Here is a 17944-nt window from a genome sequence, read left to right on the forward strand (position 1 = left end):
TTCTCTCTCTTTCTCCCTTCCTTCTCTTTTCTCTCTCTCTTCTTTCTTTCTCCACTCTTTCCTTACCTCTCTTTTTTCCAAATCCAGTTCTCTTCTTTGTCTTCATTTCCTCTCTCCCTCTTCCTTGCCTTCACCCTTTCTTTTCTAATCCAAAGAATCATTTCCCTTTACATCCCATCCAGATAATAGCTCCTGTCCAATGGTTGACTTCCTCCAGGCTTTTTTCCGCCTCTACGCCCTTCTATCTGGGCAGCTGGTTCTCAAAGCCAAATGAAGCAGCATTCTGTGGCTGCTTTGGAAACTGAAAACAGTCCCGTTAGTTAATTCAGAACTGAAACTTCAGAAACATTAAGCCCACAGTGTGAAAGGAAGAGCTACAGCAGGCCTGGTGAACATCAACCCTAAAGCATGAGGGACAATTGGAGGCTTTCTCTTCCTCCCAGTCCTTTCCAGCCACATTCCCCCGCCCACTGTATTGAACCTAGGCACTGCTTCTAATCCCTAACTTCGTTGCTCACTGCCAGTAATAATAATGGTACATTTTTATAGATCTTTAAGACTTCTTCACCATCGTTTTTTGCATCCCTCCTTCTACTCTCCACCCTTCTTGCTGCTACCTCCCCTCCCCCTGATCTTTATCTCTTCCCTGCCTCCCTCTTCCTTACTGCCTTTCGGGGCTGATTCTATACCTAAGACAGAAGCAGAAGCTCTCTGTGCTATGATGTGAAGGCCTGTGACAATCCCATAGCATTTGTACCTCTAGTGCCCCAGCTGCCCCAGTGCTTTGTCTATGTGACCATCCTCCCAACCATCAGTCCTTGAGATCAAGGAATCCTGACTCACCATTCACCCGTTATTTGTTCATGCACGTTTATAAGTCTTTTGTGTTTCTTTGTGGTGGCCAGGATAAATAGATGAAGCATTTATTAAATGTTCACTATGTGAAACTGTGCTAAATGCTAAGAATACAGATGTGTGAGCCAGAGAGTCCCTAGCCTCAAGGAGCTTACACTCTAATGGGGGGAGTGTCCCAGTCATGCGTGGATTGTGGCTTGGGCCCCTCCTGAAAGTGTTCTGAATGAGCAGTCACTGGTTAGGGGAGAGGGGCCTTAGGTTTCTCCAGAGTGGGGAAGGGGATGATGAAGAAGAGAATTCTGAACATTAGAATTGTGAGTAAAATGAGGTAGAGATAATAAGTTATATCTGATATCTACAATTTTGTATAGTGAGCATCTTTCTAGGAGAAACCCTGTTCATTCTCCTTATGAGAAGCCCTAGCCATGGTCCATAGCTAAGCTTTGTTTGAGAGATTTCCCTGGGTGCTCTGGATTGAGGATGATTTTGTGCAGCTCTGCCTCACTTAAATCCAATTCACACATGATGTCAGCAGTCCTCTTTGAAAATGAAGGAGGAGGGGCAGCTAGGTGGCACAGTGGATAGAGCTCCAGCCTTGGAGTCAGGAGGACCTGAGTTCAAATCTGGCCTGAGGCACTTGACACTTACTAGCTGTGTGACCCTGGGCAAGTCACTTAACCCCAACTGCCTAAGCAAAAAAAAAAAAAACAGACAAAGGAGGAACAACAGTGAACAGAGATGAGCCAGAGAGCATGAGAGAAAGCCTGCCCCTCTCTCCTGAGGGTTAGGCTCTCCCAGGAGTGAACCCCATGGGCTTGAGTCTAGAGCTGGAGACCTTTTATGTGAAAGAGCTGCCTATAATTACAAGGCGATTTCATGAGGGGAGGGAAGATACTAGCAGCTAGAAAAAAAATTAGCAAGTACCTCACACAGGAAATGAGCTGAGTTTTCAAGGAAACCAGGAATTCTAAGAGATAGAAATGGAGAAATGCAAAGACAGAGATCATAGAATCTAGACAGAGCTAGAAGGGACCTTAAAAGCCATCAAGTCTACCCCCCTCCTCATTTTATTGGAAACTGAGGCACAAAGAGTTTAAGTGACTTGCCGAAAATCACATAGCTAGTAGGTGTCCAAGGCAGGATTTGAACCCAGGCCTTCCTGACTCCAAGTCCAGCACTCTTTATGACCCCCCTCCCAGGGTTGTTCTACAGCTTAAATGAGATCATACAAAGAGGTTGTTACTTGTCCAGGGTCACCCAGTTAATGTGTCCACAAGGCAAGATTTGAATTTGAGTTTTTCTGACTCCAAGTCCACTATTCCACGCTGCCTTCGTGAGACCTGGGATGTTGCATATGAGAGCCTACAGCAGCCAGGTCAGGTGGGCTGGACCAAAGTGTGATCATTAACAGTTTGATATGAAAACTATAGTGGGCCAGTTGTGATGGTGCTTGCCCATAATCCTTGCCACCAGGGATGCTGAGGTTGGCAGATCTCTTGAGTTTGGGCTTCTGAGCTGTTGTGGGCTAAACTGGTCAAGTGTCCATGTGAGTTTGAAGAAGAGAGAGACACCAGGTGGCTTAAGGAGGGGCAAACAAGCCCAGGTTGGAAAATGGAGCAAGTCAAAGTTTTCATGCCTATGAGTAGTCTCTGCACTTCTAGCCTGGCTGAGAAAGGGAGACCAAGTCTTTTTTTTTAAGTATTTCAGTGGAGTACTCAGAAATAAGAACTGTCTCGTTTGTTTATATTTATATTCCAAACATTTACCAGTGTTGGGCACATAGGAAACACTTAATAAATGCTTTATCCAGCCATCTACTGGTCTGTCTATCTATCTGATCTATCAATCAGTCAATGTATCCATCTATCTTTCTATCCATCCATCTATCTAATCTATCAATCAGTGTATCCATCTATCTATCTATCCATTCATCCATCCACTTATCTATCCGCCCATTTATCTACCTATTTATCCAATCAATCTATTAATCAGAGTATCCATCCATCCATCCATCTATCTATCTATCTATCTATCTATCTATCTATCTATCTATCTATCTGTCTGTCTGTCTGTCTGTCTGTCTGTCTGTCTGTCTGTCTATCTATCTATCTATCTATCTATCTATCTATCTATCTATCTATCTATCTATCTATCTGTCATTGAAGACACCAAGGTTGTTCACTGCATTCTGGGCCACAGCTACTCATCTTGACTTCTATCTTGCCACTGGACTTTGATGGCTCTGGAACAGAGAGTGAAGCTGTTAACTGTTCGCAACTCTGCCTCACTTCAGTCCAATTCACATGCAAGTCAAGACATCACTCATGATGTCAGTGATCCTCTTCGAAGATGAATGACGAACAACAATAACATATATTTTTTCTGTCTCTGTCTCTTGTCTCTCTGTCTCTGTCTCTCTTTCTCTCTCTTGTCTCTCTGCCTCTGCTTCTGTCTGTCTTTCTTAACACATGTTTATTCTCTGTCTACTCCACTGGAGAAAAACATCCCTTGAACAAATATACATAGTCAAGCAAAACAAACCATCATACTGGCCACGTCCCAAACTACATGTATCGTTCTGCACCTCTGAGTCCATCACCTCTCTTGCCAGAAAGATCTGCAATCATGGTTGGCCATTGTACTGATCAGAGTTCTTAAGTTTTTCATTTTTACATTCTATACTTTACTTATTAAAAACCCCACATAACTTTAAGCAACCAAGCTTAAAATTATCAGCCACTATTTAAAAGAATTCAGTGATTCATTCAATAGAAATGTTTCTAAAAATAAGTGACTGAGATTCAAGATAATTCTGAAAAATTCTGTCCACCTCCAGAGAACTGATGGAGTCTAAATGCAGATTGAAACTTTTTTTTAAACTTTCTTTATTATTTTTTTTGGTTGGTGTTTCTTTGCAACATATCTAATATGGAAGTAATTTGCTTGATGGCACATTTATAATCTATATCAAATTGCTTGTCTTCTCAAGGAGAGGGAAGGGGAAGAAGGGAGGGAGAGAATTTGGAACTCAAAATTTTTAAAAAATGAATGTAAAATATTTTGGTTTACATGCAATTGAGAAAAATAAAATCAAATCATTAGAAAGCAGGAAAAATAAATAACTATGATTCATTGCATTTTGGTGCCTTTTTCACTAATCTTTAACATTTTCTCTATCAACTCAACTGTAATATCTGATTATAGACAAAGGAACATTCCAGTGTTTGTTTTCCACCTTCACGCAACTTGGGATCAAACCATTGTTGGCTACTTACCTCTCAGTAGCCTATACCTGGGAGTCCGGGGTTAGGAATCGTGCCTGTTAACTATCCCCATATGTTTCAGCTATTTTTTTCTCAGAGCTCTTTCTTCCCTTCCACATAGCACAAACAGGAAGAGAAAATGAAGACAAAGTATAAACGTGGGCTGGGAATTGATTTTCTATTGCTGGCTGAGGACAGATAGAATTTTTATATACCTACACACACCTTTTATGAGAAGCAGTGTCTCATAGTTGGAATGAGCTCTGCATCTGGAGACGAAGGTCTGCATTCCAACCCCCTTCCCTCTTCCTGTATTACCCTGTGCAAGTCACATGACCTCTGGGGGCCTCAGTTTCTTTTCTATTAAATAAGGAGTCTGGGTGAGATAGCTCTCTGAGGTTTTTTCCTAGCTCTAAATTGATGATGATTCTGGGGTCCTCTGAGCATCCCTATGACCAGCCTGTTAGGACTCTGGAGATATGCACAGGTGTGAGAAGCCCCATATTGAGGTAGAAAATGTATCTCTCCTATTTGACATGGAGACATAAAGATCTTAGGTGAATGAAGCTGATCCCTCAGTCCCTACAAACAAAGGTGAAGCCTTTTTCATATACAAAGGGAAATTAGGTAGGTTTGGGTTCTGAGGGTTCTGAGACTATGTTCACCAGAGCAACCTTTCTCCTGGGAGCTATCCAGGGTACTGGCCTGCATCTACCTGGCCCTCTCAGATCCAGTGGACATAGGTCCTGGATGACCTACTGCCTGGCTTAAACCTTGCTCTAATTTCAGAATTTCCTCATCCTGGTCCCAATCTTTGTCCATCTTGGCACTATCTGACCCCTGCTGTAAGCCACCTTCATTGGCCCCATGGCTGATGTGATTCGTGCTCGGCCAGAACTTGGCTACCATTTCTTCCCTCCATCTGTCTGGGTTTTGTCCCCGGGTCAGCAGGCTGCATCCGTAGGTGGGTTCTTCACATTTAAAACAGCATACCTACCCCACTTGTCTACATGGCAGGGTTGGACGCCTGAAGACAAACATATTGTTGTGAAGTGCCCAAATCAAGTTAGAAGATGTTGTGGCCCTCTCATCTGAAGTAAGCTTTTTTTTGGGGGTGAGGATTATAGAACTATGGCTGAAGGACACCTGAAAGACCGTCTAGTCCACCTTCTCCCTCATTTTATAGTTAAGGAGACTGAGGCCCCAGGAAGTTAAGTGACTTTTCCAGAATCACCCAGTAAGCATCCAAGGTGGAACTTGAACCAGGTCCTGTGACTGGCACCAGTATACTTTATCCTATGGGATGCTGCCTCCTTGAACTCTCCATCTGTAGGAAAATTCCCTGCTATTTTGCATTGTTGGTATTTTAAAAGCTCCCTCACTTCTGTGACTGGAATTTTCTCTCTAAAACTTTTTTTTATGAAAGAAAAGAGAAAGGAAGGAACAGAAAGAGTGAGGGAAAAGAAAGAGAGAAAGGAAGAAGGAAAGGAGGAAAAAGGGAAGGAAGAAGGAAGGGAGGGAAGGAGGGAGAAAGGAAGGAAAGGAGCAAGGAAGGGAGGGAGGAGAGTGAAAGGAAGGAAAAGAAAGAATGAAAGAAAGAAAAAGATAAAGAAAAGCAAGGAAGAGAAAGGAGGGAGAAAGGAAGGAAAAGAAAGAAAAAGGAAGAAAGAAAAAAGAAAAGGAAAGAAGGGAGGGAGGGAGGAAGGAAGATAGGGAAAATCATCAGTCACCTTTTAAATTACTTTAGGAACTGAGAAAATGTGTTCATTTTTTCTTCATCGTGGTTAACTCCTCCACCATATCCTGCTTCCGCACATAGGCATGGATTGTAAGATTTAGGAAGAACACAAGTTCCTGAGTCACAGAATCTTAGTTCAGATCCACCTCTGATGCTTACTGCCTATGTGACCTTGGACAAGTCATTTAACCTCTCTGGGCCTCAGTTTCCTGGGGTGTAAAATGGGAGGGTTGGACCAGATGGCCTCTGGATCTAAGATCCTAAGGAAGCCCAGAGATCATCTGACCCCCTCACGCATCTGGTTTGTATATGAAGCCTCCGAGGCCCAAACACATTTGCTCAGTGACTCTGGTAGTAAGCGGCAGAGCTGAGATTCAAACTCAGGTCTTTTCTTTACTGCGTATACCACCCTGCCTTGCCTAGGTGACCGTGGCTCTTTTTGGCCTTACTGTGGAGGCAGCAGAGACTCTGGGAGGTTTAGGCTGGGAAGGCTTCAGCAAGAGGCATGACAGGGAACGGCCACAGACCAGCCTTGCCAAGTTCAGGGAAGATGGTAGCCAGAGGCTGGACCACCAGCTGATACTTTTTTTTTAAAGACAACAGCAGGGTATCGAGGTAATACCGTGGAGCCAGACCACTGGTCCTGGAGTCAGAAGGACTTTAGTTCAAATCTGGCCTCCAACCCTTACTACCTGTGTGACCCTGAGCAAGTCACTTAACCCTGATTGCCTCCAAGAAAAAAAACAAAGACACCAGCAACTCACAAAGACTGAGTTTATCCCAAGGTGGACAAGGGTTCTAACTTTTATTGGTGCAGGGAGTGCCCTCATTAAGGAAATACTAGATCCTCAAAAAGATTGGATAAGCTCTGCATTACTAGGGAAATGAGCATAAAACAAAACACTGGAGCCAGAAGATCTCAGTTCAATCCTGTCTCTGCCCTTACTAGCCATGTGATGTGTCACCCCCCTGCCCTAAGGCTTTAGCTATCCTGCTATAGAATGAGAGAAGTTGGATTATATGACATCTGAGATTTCTTCCAGCTTCTAAATCTGTGATCCTATGATCTGGTCACTTCATGGAACAGGAGCTGAGGACAGGTGGGGGCCTGCTTACTGCTGATAGGAGCTAGTGATAGGGAAGGCCAAAGAAGGACATTTCAAAAGGAGAAAGAGAATATATATCCAAACCATTATATACATTGGCTTCAATGTCAAGGCTGACACACATAATATACTTCAGACGTGTTCCTTTGAACAAGTTTGCTGATTACAGCAAACAATGTAAACTATGATTACAATCATAGATTTAGGATAAAAATGAGTTTGGAAGTCTAGTCCACTCTTCATTTTACACATGAGGAGACTGAGGTCTTGAGACATGATCATGTAGGTAGTAAATTACTCAAGATCATATAGGTAATAAGTGGCAAAGTCATGATTCACACTTGGGTCCCGTAACTCCCAATTCCATGCCTCCTTACATGCCTGTTTGTTCTTGGTGTGGTTGCTGATGCATGCTGGTGGATCCTGATAGACAGTGATGCATAAGGGTGGGTCCTAGTGGATAACTGCACATATCGGGAGATACTGTGCCAAGGAGTGGAAACTGGTGGGTCCTAGTGGATTCTAGAGAATGTTGGTGGATACTCGTGGTTCCCAGTGAATCTTAGTTCACATTGGTGGGTCCTAATGGACATTGCTGGATAGTAATGAGTACTGGTGCTCATTGGTAGATGCTGGTGCCCCCTACTGAAGTGTAGTACATATTGATGCATTCTGTTGCACATTATATGTCCTAGCGGATACTGGTACCTACTAGTACATATTAGCAAGTGCTGTGCATACAGGGACAGCTAGGTGGAACAGTAGATAGAGTGCCACGTCAGGAGTCAGAAAGACCTGAGTTCAAATCTGGCCCCAGACACTTATTAGCTATGTGACCCTGGGCAAGTCACTTCATCCTGTTTACCTCAGTTTCCTCCAAGAAAGGAAGAAGGAAAGGAGGAAAAAAGGGAAGGAAGGATGAAGGGAGGGAAGGTGGGAGAAAGGAAGGAAAAGAAAGGAAGGAAGGGAGGGAGGAGAGTGAAAGGAAGGAAAAGAAAGAATGAAAGAAAGAAAAAAAGCAAGGAAGAGAAAAGAAGGAAGAGAAAGGAAGGGAGGGAGAAAGGAAGATAGGGAAAATGATCAGTCACCTTTTAAATTACTGGAGAAGGAAATGGCAAACCACTCTAGTATCTTTGCCGAGAAAACCCAAAATTAGTTCACAGAATCAGACATGACTGAAATGACTGAACAGCTGTGCATACTATTGGATAATGGTGGGTACTAATGGATATTGGCAGAGAGTGGTACACGTTGATTAGTCTTAGTACTGGGGCACACTCGTCAGCCCTGAGTATGTTGGTACATATGGCTAGATACTGGGCATACTAGTAGATATTAGTGGGTTCTAGAGGATACTAGAGCACATTGGTAGGTATTGTACTTACTTGTCCATCCTGTTGGACACTTGTGCCTTCAGATGGGTCCTAAGAGGGGCAGGTACTAAGTGGCCGGGAAAAGGAGCCTCCCTTTGTCATTCATTTCTTTGCCTAAGGCTAGATGTAACTTCCTTGGTTGTATTTCTTTGTCTAGCCACTTGAGACAAATAGAAACAGCTTGAGTTCATAAACTGCCTCAGAGCCAGAGTTTCTAGAATGTTTTTTCCCCTAAAGATCCTTAGCCAGAACAAAATATAAGAATGCAGGAACTAGAGGTGGTTTGGACATCATGTGGTGCAGCATGTCCACCCCCAGCTGGCCCATTTTGCAGATGAGGAACTTGATACACACAGAGTTTAAATGATTTGCTCAGGTTCATGCAGGCAATGAGGAACAGTTTGAATTCAAACCCAGGTCCTTTGACCCTAAATTTGGTATTGTTGTTCTTTACCTAACACCATGCTGACTCTTTTTTTTTTTTTAATGTTGCCTCTTAAAAGCTTCTTTTCACCTAGTTTCAATTCAGGGACCTTCACCAAATAGGGGAATGTGATGATGTGATGACCATTACACTGAGAATCAAAGACTGGTTTGGATAAAATTGTAATGAGGTTGAATGGAAATTGCTTTCTTTCCAACAAATATTGTGCATTTTTGAGGGATGAAGGTGAGGATTTGTGATTTTATCAGCTTAGGGAGTTCCTGGTATGGAACCTGGTTTCCCTCTTCCTTGGGCAAAGGCAAGGAGCTGGAAGATGGAATGGACTGGGTGAGTAACACCAAGCAGCCAGTTTGACCTGAGAAAGGGTTGTATGAAGTGGACCGATAGAACATGAGGCAGATGAGAGCCAGGTTATGAAAAGCTTTTTTAAAAGGCGAACAAAGGCGGTTTTAGTTAATCCTAGAGGGGACAGGGAGCTATAGAGGAATGACCCGGTCAGATCTATGCTTCAGGATTATCGTTTTTACATGACTCTCACAAGCCCCAACCCATAGCAGAGCCAGAATCAAGAGGTTACTGGGAGAATGTGCAATCTTGGCTTCTGGGTAATTTTCCTCGTAAATGTACAAATGTACATTTCTCAGGTCAAGTCTTGTTTTGCAACTTCCTGCCAAGGCGTGATGTTGGAAATATCTCCCTCATGCAGCACTCTTAGGACGTGGACAAACTTCTTCTTTCTACAGATTTTAAAGAAAATCTCATTTAAGATAATGAGATTTGCTGTGATAACTGTCCCTGTTTTTCTTCCCTGCTGGCTTGCCATAACCCTGGGCCTTTTCTCAGATCTTTTTTTTTTTTTCCCAACTGTTTCCTTTTGGGTATGTATTTAATTTCTTATTTCATTTTTTGGAGATTCATCCCCCAAGATAAAAGCTGTCAGGCTCTGTGATTCAACACAGGCTGCCCAGGACATGTCAAATTTGTGAGAAAAAATTCTGAAGACTGTATTTCTTAGGGGAAAAGAAATGAAATCATCCTGAATGAGACCTGAACCTATAATTTATTATTAACTCTTTAGCCAAACTTAGGGTGTTCTGACCCAAAACAAATGTGAACCTGTTTTTAGATAGATTAATAGAATGACTTATGAAATTATTCAGTTTTAAGCCTAAATAAATTACATAGTAGAATCTCATTACTTTGGACCTTACTGAACGTGTGATTGATTTGAGCATGGGCTGGGTTAATTTTATCCTTAAAGTGTTTGAGGAAAAAGGATTTGCCAAAGAAATAATGTAAACAGGAGATGTATTTAACTGACTTAAGGAAAAAATAGGTGGAGCTGGAGGTCCTTTCTAGCTCTAAATCTATGTTGATCCTCTCATTTTACACTGAAGGACATTAAGGCCTAGAAAGATGAACTGACTTATTCAAGGAAATTATAGTCAGTTAACGGCAGAGGTGGGATGCAGACTCTAGCTCATGCTGCTGGCATCTACCAAGCTAATGCTATCAATCACTCAGTCAGTATTTGTTAAGCTCCTACTGTGTGCCAAGCACTGGTTCACCTGGGTTCTGGCATATAAATTCTTAGTCGAGAGTCCTTGAACTTATTCTGATTATTGTATTTCATTTAACCGATTTCCTTTGTAACCCTATGATTTTATTTTATAGATTTAAAAACATGATTCTGAGAAGGGGTCCACAGGCTTCACCAGACTGTCCAAGGGGTTCGTGACACAGAAAAAGGTTAAGAACCCCTGCCCTAGGGTAAAAGAGCCCCACAAATTGAATATATTGCATTTATAGTCCCACCCCACCCCCATTCCTGTTCCATTGTATAAAACAGCTACTGAGAGCCAACCCTCTCACCCTGGCCAAGGCTCTCCCAACCGCTACTGGGCCAAAAATGCTTAGCTGATTTTTCAGTTAAAGCAAAAGCAAGATTAAAACAAGGACAAAAATCCTTAAAGGTTAAAAAAGGAGAAAGGAAATCTCTTTTGTTATTCTACTGGGCAGGTGATTTAGATAAACTCTACTCTGGATTCTCCATTGTGCCAACTACCTATTTCTCCAAGGGGCAACTTTTAAGATGAAGTTCCACTGGCTTCCAGCCCACACTTGTCTCTTCCCCATAGCTTCAGGCCTAATTGTTCACCAGACCAGCCAACCCATTAGTCTCCTCTCCCTTCCCAAAGCTGTCCTGGACCTTCTCAGGGATCCTTTTGCTCTTAGACCTGGTTATTTCAAATATTTGGCCCTGGGGAGAAATGACTTTCTTCACAACCTTTCTTGTTAGCATCTATAGATAGAGGGAATGGACTTGGGGTATAAAATGAGACATAGTTTTGGACCTGGCCAATGTGGGAATTTATTTTGCTTGACTATAAGTATTTGTTGCAAGTTTTCTTTTCTTGTTGTCACGGTGGCAGGAAAATAAAATTGACTTATGTTCATTGAAAAAAATTAATTAAAAAAATTCTTTCTTGGTAGACTTACCCATAGAGTATTTAGGACAGGAAAAGAAAAGGAAATAGGAAACAGTGACCACAACTGATGACAAACTCATCAATCAAATAATCAGCAAGTTATTAATAATAATAAGTTATTAAGCACCAACAATATAACTCCAACAGAGGTAGCATAGTGGGCAGAGGCATTAGACTTGGAAGCAGAAAGAGTTGAGTTCAGATTCTGCCTTAGAGCTGTGTGATCCTCATTCCCCCATTGATAAATGGTCAAGGGGGATGAACAGGCAGTTTTTATTATTTTTATTTTTTTATTACTTTATTTTGATTTATCAACAATCACTTCCATAAGCTTTCGAGTTTTAAATTTTTCTCCCTCTCCCACCCCACCTCTCTCCCCTAGGCAGCTCACAATCTGATATAGGCTATACATATACATTCTTATTAAACATATTTTCACATTAGTGATGTTGTAAGGAAGAATTAGAACCAATAGGAGGAACCACCAGAAAGAGGAAACAAAACAGAAGGGAAAAAATAGCAAATAGCCTGCTTCAATCTGCATTCAAACTCCATACTTCTTTCTTTGAATGTGGATAGCATTTTCCATCATAAGACCTTTGGAGATGTCTTAGATCCTTGCATTGCTGAGAAGGGCTAAATCTATCAACATTAGTCATCACACAATGTGGCTGTTACTGTGAACAATGTTCTCCTGGTTCTGCTCACTTCACTCAGCATCATTCCATACAAGTCTTTCCAGGTTTTTTAAACAGGCAGTTTTTAGAGGAAGAAATCAAAGCTATCAATAAGCTTTTGTCAATAAGATAAAATACTCCAAATCACTAATAATTAGAAATAAACAAATTAAAACAACTCTGAGGTGCCACCTCCCACCTATCAGATTGCCTAAGATGAAAGAAAAGGAAAATGGCAAATGCTGGAGGGGATATGGGAAAATAGGTACACTAATGTACTGTTGGTGGAGCTGTGAACTGTTCTAACCATTCTGGAGAATAAAATGGAGCTATGCCCCAAAGGCTATCAAACTGTACATAGCCTTTGAGCCAGCAATGCCACTACCAGGTCTATTCTCCAAGGAGATCAAAGAAAAAAGAGAAAAACCTTGTACAACAATATTTATAGCACCTCTTTTTATGGTAGCAAAGAACTGGCATTTCTGAAGGAATTGACTCAATGAAGGTTGAATCATATTTTTTCCCTTTCATTTTTTTCAAAGCATGGCTAATGTGGAAATATGTTTTGCATGACTAAAAATTTATATAATAGGTATTGCATTTCTTGCCTTTTCAATATGTAGAGGAGGAATGGAGGGAGAGAGAGAATGTGGAACTAAAAATAAAAATAAAATTTAAGTAAAAAAAGAAATGTACAGCCAAGGGCAAGTCACCTTACCTCTCAATTTCCTCATTGGTAAAATAAGGATGACAATAATAGCACTTATCTCATGGGGTTATATATAGTGAGGGTCTAGTGAGATGATATATGTGAAATCTGGCCATGTCATTCCTTTGCTCAATAAACTCCAGATTAAATATCACCACCTTTGTTTGACATTTAAAACTTTTCCTAAACTGCGTCTGATATTGTATAGTAGTCTTAAGCCTGCCTCATTATGCATGAGTCCCCTTCCTGCATTTTTCTGTCCAGTCAAACAGACTACCTTGGTATTGCTCACACAGGATATTCCATCTTCCATCTCCATGTCTTTGCCTGGCCACGAGTGGAATGTGTTTCCACACTAGAAGTTCCCTGCATTGATTAGGCTATAGAAGAAAGAATTAGAAAGGAAATTAACAGCTTGGCACAAGGGGCACAAACTCTTTCCCAAGCAACAAATTCCCTGAAGCTTAGAATGCATCAAATAGAAGACAACAAGAAATATTAAAAGAAGGTGAAAAGACTGAAAAGATAGGAGAAAATGTAAGGTATCTCATAGCAAAAGCAACTGACCTGGAAAGTAGATCAAGGAGAGGTAATTTAAGAATCACTGGATTACCTAAAAGCCCTGACCAAAACAAGAACCTAGACATAATATTTCAAGGAATCATGAAAGAAAACTGCCCATACCTCTGAGAATCAGACAGCAAAGTGGAAAAAGAAAAATTTACAGATCACTTCCTGGAAAAAAAACCAAACCCAGGAAAATTATAGCCAAAATCAAGAGTTTCTAGGTTAAAGAAAGAATACTGCAAGCAATCAGGAAGAAGGGATTCAAGTACCAGGACACAATCAGGATCAAGCACAATTTAGCAGCTATCTCCATAAAGGAGCAGAGAACTCGGAATATGATATACAACCCAGAATATCTTACCCTCCAAAACTCTGTATTATCCTCCGGGGAGGGGGGGGGAAGAAAATGGATCTTTAATGAAATAGGAGACTTCTAAGGATTCTTGATGAAAAGATCAGAGCAGTAAAGAAGCTTTGTAGTGCAAATACAGGAGTCAAGAGAAACATATAAAGATGAACATGAGGTAGCAATCCTACAGAACTAAAAAAGGGTAAACTATTTATACCCTAATGTAGGAAGATGATACCATGTGTCCCCTTAGAACTCTAGTGTCATCAGAGGTCATAGAGGGAGCCTATTTAGACAGAGGACTTGGAAGTGGTTCTATTATGCTTTAATGATAGAAAAGAGGAGGGGAGGGGAGGAGAGGGGAGGAGAGGAGGAGCTGAGTTACCCAACTGGAAGGGCCAATTGGGTCCTTAGTGGGGCAGCTCAGACTACTCACAGGTTGTTGTTTGTCCTTCTTCTAGAAGAGGACCATGGCATCAGGAAGGCACTGCCATGACTTGCAAGTGAATTGGATTAAGTGAGGGAGGGCTGTGCAAAGTCACCAGCCTCACTTTCTCCTCTGGAGCCATCTGGGTCTAGTGGCAAGACATAGATCAGGACAACTGGAGATGGCCCCAGATGCAGCTTTAATCACTGAATGGGTATTGCCTCAAAGTGAGAACTGGTAAAGACCTTCCCTTGAAAAGGTCTAAGTGTCCTGTTGCCTCTGACAACAGTAAGAGCTTTAGATATGTTATCTCAGCTGACCTTTACAACATCCCTATAAGCTGGGTGCTCTTATTATCCCCACTACAGATGAGTAAACTGAAGCTGATAAAGGTTTCTGAAGCAGGATTTAGATATAGGTCTTCTTGGCTCCAAGTCCCATTGTGACAACTGTCTAGGCCACTGAGGTCTTTTCCAGCTCTCAAAAGTCTTATAGTTCGACCTCCTCATTTTACAGATGAGGAAACTGAGGTCCAAAAAATTAAGTGAGTTGCCCAAGTTCACCCTGGTAGTTAATTATCAGAGTCGGGACTTTTAAACCTAGGTCTAGTGCCTCGTCTTCCAGTGTATCATGAGTTAACCTATTTCAGGGACTCTGCCAACAATAGTGCTGTAAGGAAACATCAGCTACAATGATTATTCCAAATCTTGGAAAGAAAGAAAATCACAACTCCACAGCACATTGTCTGTTCCCATGTGGCTTTGTGGTGAGCTGGTGACCCCTAATGGCTGCCAAAGGAGGAAAGGAAACAGAAGCCAGACAGCAAGGGCCAGTCATTGCCAGCCAGTGCCTGCAGGGAGTAGCCTTCTTCCTCCACACTGGAGCAAAGCAAACGTGCAGTTTTACCAAGATTTTGTACACAGAGCTCAGGACTGACTCCACAAAGCGAAAGGAATCAGTTCAGGCCAGGGAAGGGCATTGATTCTTTTAGGCCACTCCAGATGTGCATAGTTGGGCTCTCAGTGTGGGAAAGGGCCCTTTAACCCTACCGTCTGCCTCAACTGGTGGCACCATGGAATAATGGAAGGAACATTAGCTCCATAGTGAAAAGAACTGAGTTCAGATCCTGCTCCCGATAATGGCTTAGCTGTGTGGACATGGGCAAGCCTTTTAGTCTTTCTGTGCTCAGTTTCTTCATTGTAAAATGAGAGGGAACCAGCAAGCCTTTTAACCTTTCTGTGCCTCAGTTTCCTCATCTGTAAAATGAGGATGTTAAACTTTGTAGCCTCTGAAGCCCCTCCTAGTTCTAGAACTATGAACTCTAAAGAGTGTTATCAACTCCTGCCTAAAGACCTTTCCAGATGGGTATCCTATTAGCTTCTGATGCATGCTATTTTACTTTGGGATGGCTGTAATAGTTAGGAAGATTTTTCTTTTATCTTGAGTCATAATCTGTATCTGTATCTTTGTGGACTTCAGTCTAGGAGAAGTCTAGGAGAAGCCTCGGGGACCAACTAATCCAATGTCCTTTGTTTACAATCAGCCAATGGTCAATAGCGTGTATTAAGAGCTATTGGCTCTCATTGTGTATTAAGAGCCATGGGCAGCTGGTGGACTCAGTGAATAGAGCACTGGGCCTGGAATCAGGAAGACCTGCATTCCCTTCTAGCCTCAGGCGCTTTCTAGCTATGACCCTGGGCAAGTCATTTAACCCTGTTTTCCTCTAGTTTCCTCATCTATAAAAAGGGCTGGACAAGGAAATGGCAAAACCACTCCAATATCTCTGCCAAGAAAATCCCAAATGGGGTCATGAAGGGTTGAACACGACTAAACAACAACAACGTTATGTTATCAGACCTACGAAGAAAGTGAGGTTAAGTGACGTACCCGAGATCACACAAACAGGAAGGGGCGGAGCTAGAATCTGGATTCAGGTCCTTTCTCTGTGAGATAGATTTCTTTCCACTAGACCACATTGCCTCTCAGGGAAGCTGACGCTCAGATCACTTGCTAGCTGCATGATCCTAGGCAAATCACTTTACATCTCTCCATCGATAAAATGAGGGGGTTGAACTGAAAGGAAGGTCTCTGGGGGTTCTTCTAGTTCTCAGTCTATGATTGCATGAGTCCAGCCTCAGCCACTTACTTGTGGGACTCCAGGCAAATCATTTAATCTCTCTGAGATACATAGGTGGATAGATAGATAGAGAGATAGATAGATAGATAGATAGATAGATAGATAGATAGATAGATAGATAGAGGAGATAGACAGAGGAGATAGAACACAGACAGACAGACAGACAGATAGAAAGATAAATAGATGGATGGATAGATGGATGGATGGACATGATGAAAGATTCAGTAGATAATATAGATGTTGTTATCTCCATTTCACAGGTGAGGAAATGGAAGATCAGAGAGTTGAAGTTACATGACCGCAAAGTGTATGGGGGTAGAATTCAAACCCGGAGTCTAATGTTCTTTCCACTGAACCACACTGCTCTTCTCTTAAGAAGCTGCTACTGTGCTAAGTCTTTGAAGGAACCGAATGCCCTGGGCTTTTCCCATAAGAAAGTGAAAAATGGGGAAAAGCTCAGGTAGGGGGCAAGGAGCAGATCTAGGTATGGCAGGGAATTATTTAATGCACCAAATGGAAGCTTTTGCAATGGGAACAGCTCTGGAAAAGCAGGTGTGCCAATGAAACTGGCCTCATTCTCCTCATCTGTAAAATGAAGGGGTCGGATTCAGTGGCTTCTAAAGACCTTTCCAGTTCTAAATCTGTGGTCCGATGAATATAGGACTAGACCGACTCTGGGTGAATCACTTACCATCTGAGGCCCTCAGTTTTCTCATCTGTAAAATGGGGTTAACAATACTTGTCATAGGCACCCCTAGTGTGGTTGAGATGTTGCTAACTACTGATCACTCACATCTTCCTGCCTGGAGCCAAACAAATTAGTCTCCTAAGTCATTCACTTACCTTCCCTCAACCAGGAGGGCCTAACCCAATTATGTGGCTTCTTGTGGCTTCCCCAAAAGCTGTCTCACAGACCATTTCCCACCCAGTCCTAAGACACCTAATGATGCTTTGCCCTATTGTGTTCCCAGCCCACGGGTTCCTGGACTTACTCTGCTCACCCCTGCATCGAGTTCATTTTCCTTGGAGATTTTCCACATCAAAGACCATTCAATTCCTTGGCTTTGTTGGGACTCAGTTCCATTTGCACACTTGCTTTTCCAGAGCTGTTCTCATTGTAAAAGCCTCCATTTAAGCAATGCCCTGCCATACCTAGATCTGCTCCCTGTCTCCTATGTGAGCTTTTCCCATTCCTCACTTTCTTCTGGGAGAAGCCCAGGGCATTTGGTTCCTTCAAAGACTTAGCACAGTAGCAGCTTCTTAAGAGAAGAGCAGTGTGGTTCAATGCAAAGAACATTGGACTCCGGGTTTGAATTCTACCCCCATACACTTAGTGGCCATGTAACTTCAACTCTCTGACCCTCAGTTTCCTCACCTGTGAAATGGGGATAATAAATGCTGAAACTTTCATCTTTTCTCTGTTTTATATGTACTTAGTTATTCACATGTTTTTGTTGTTCAGTCTTCATGATGTCATTTGGCAAAGATACTGGAGTGGTTTGCCATTTCCTTCTCCAGCTCATTTTACAGATGAGGGAACTGAGGCAAACAGGGTAAAGTGACTTGTTCAGGGTCACACAGCTAATAAGTGTGTGAGGTCAGATTTGAATTCAAGAAGGTGAGTCTTCCTGACTCTATGTACCTAGCAGCCGAATCCCTTCACAGAAATGTTAAATAGCACAGGCCAAGGCCCAGGGGTGGGGAACCTGTAGCCTGCAGGCCACGGGTGGCTCTGAGAAGTCTGGATTCAGTCAAAGGGCCGTACTTGAGGACCTAGAGGGCCCCATGTGGCCTGGAGGCCTCTGGTTC

This window comes from Phascolarctos cinereus, unplaced genomic scaffold (assembly GCF_003287225.1).
Source record: "Phascolarctos cinereus isolate Bilbo 61053 unplaced genomic scaffold, phaCin_HiC Scaffold_1;HRSCAF=81, whole genome shotgun sequence".
In the NCBI taxonomy this organism is placed as follows: Eukaryota; Metazoa; Chordata; class Mammalia; order Diprotodontia; family Phascolarctidae; genus Phascolarctos; species Phascolarctos cinereus.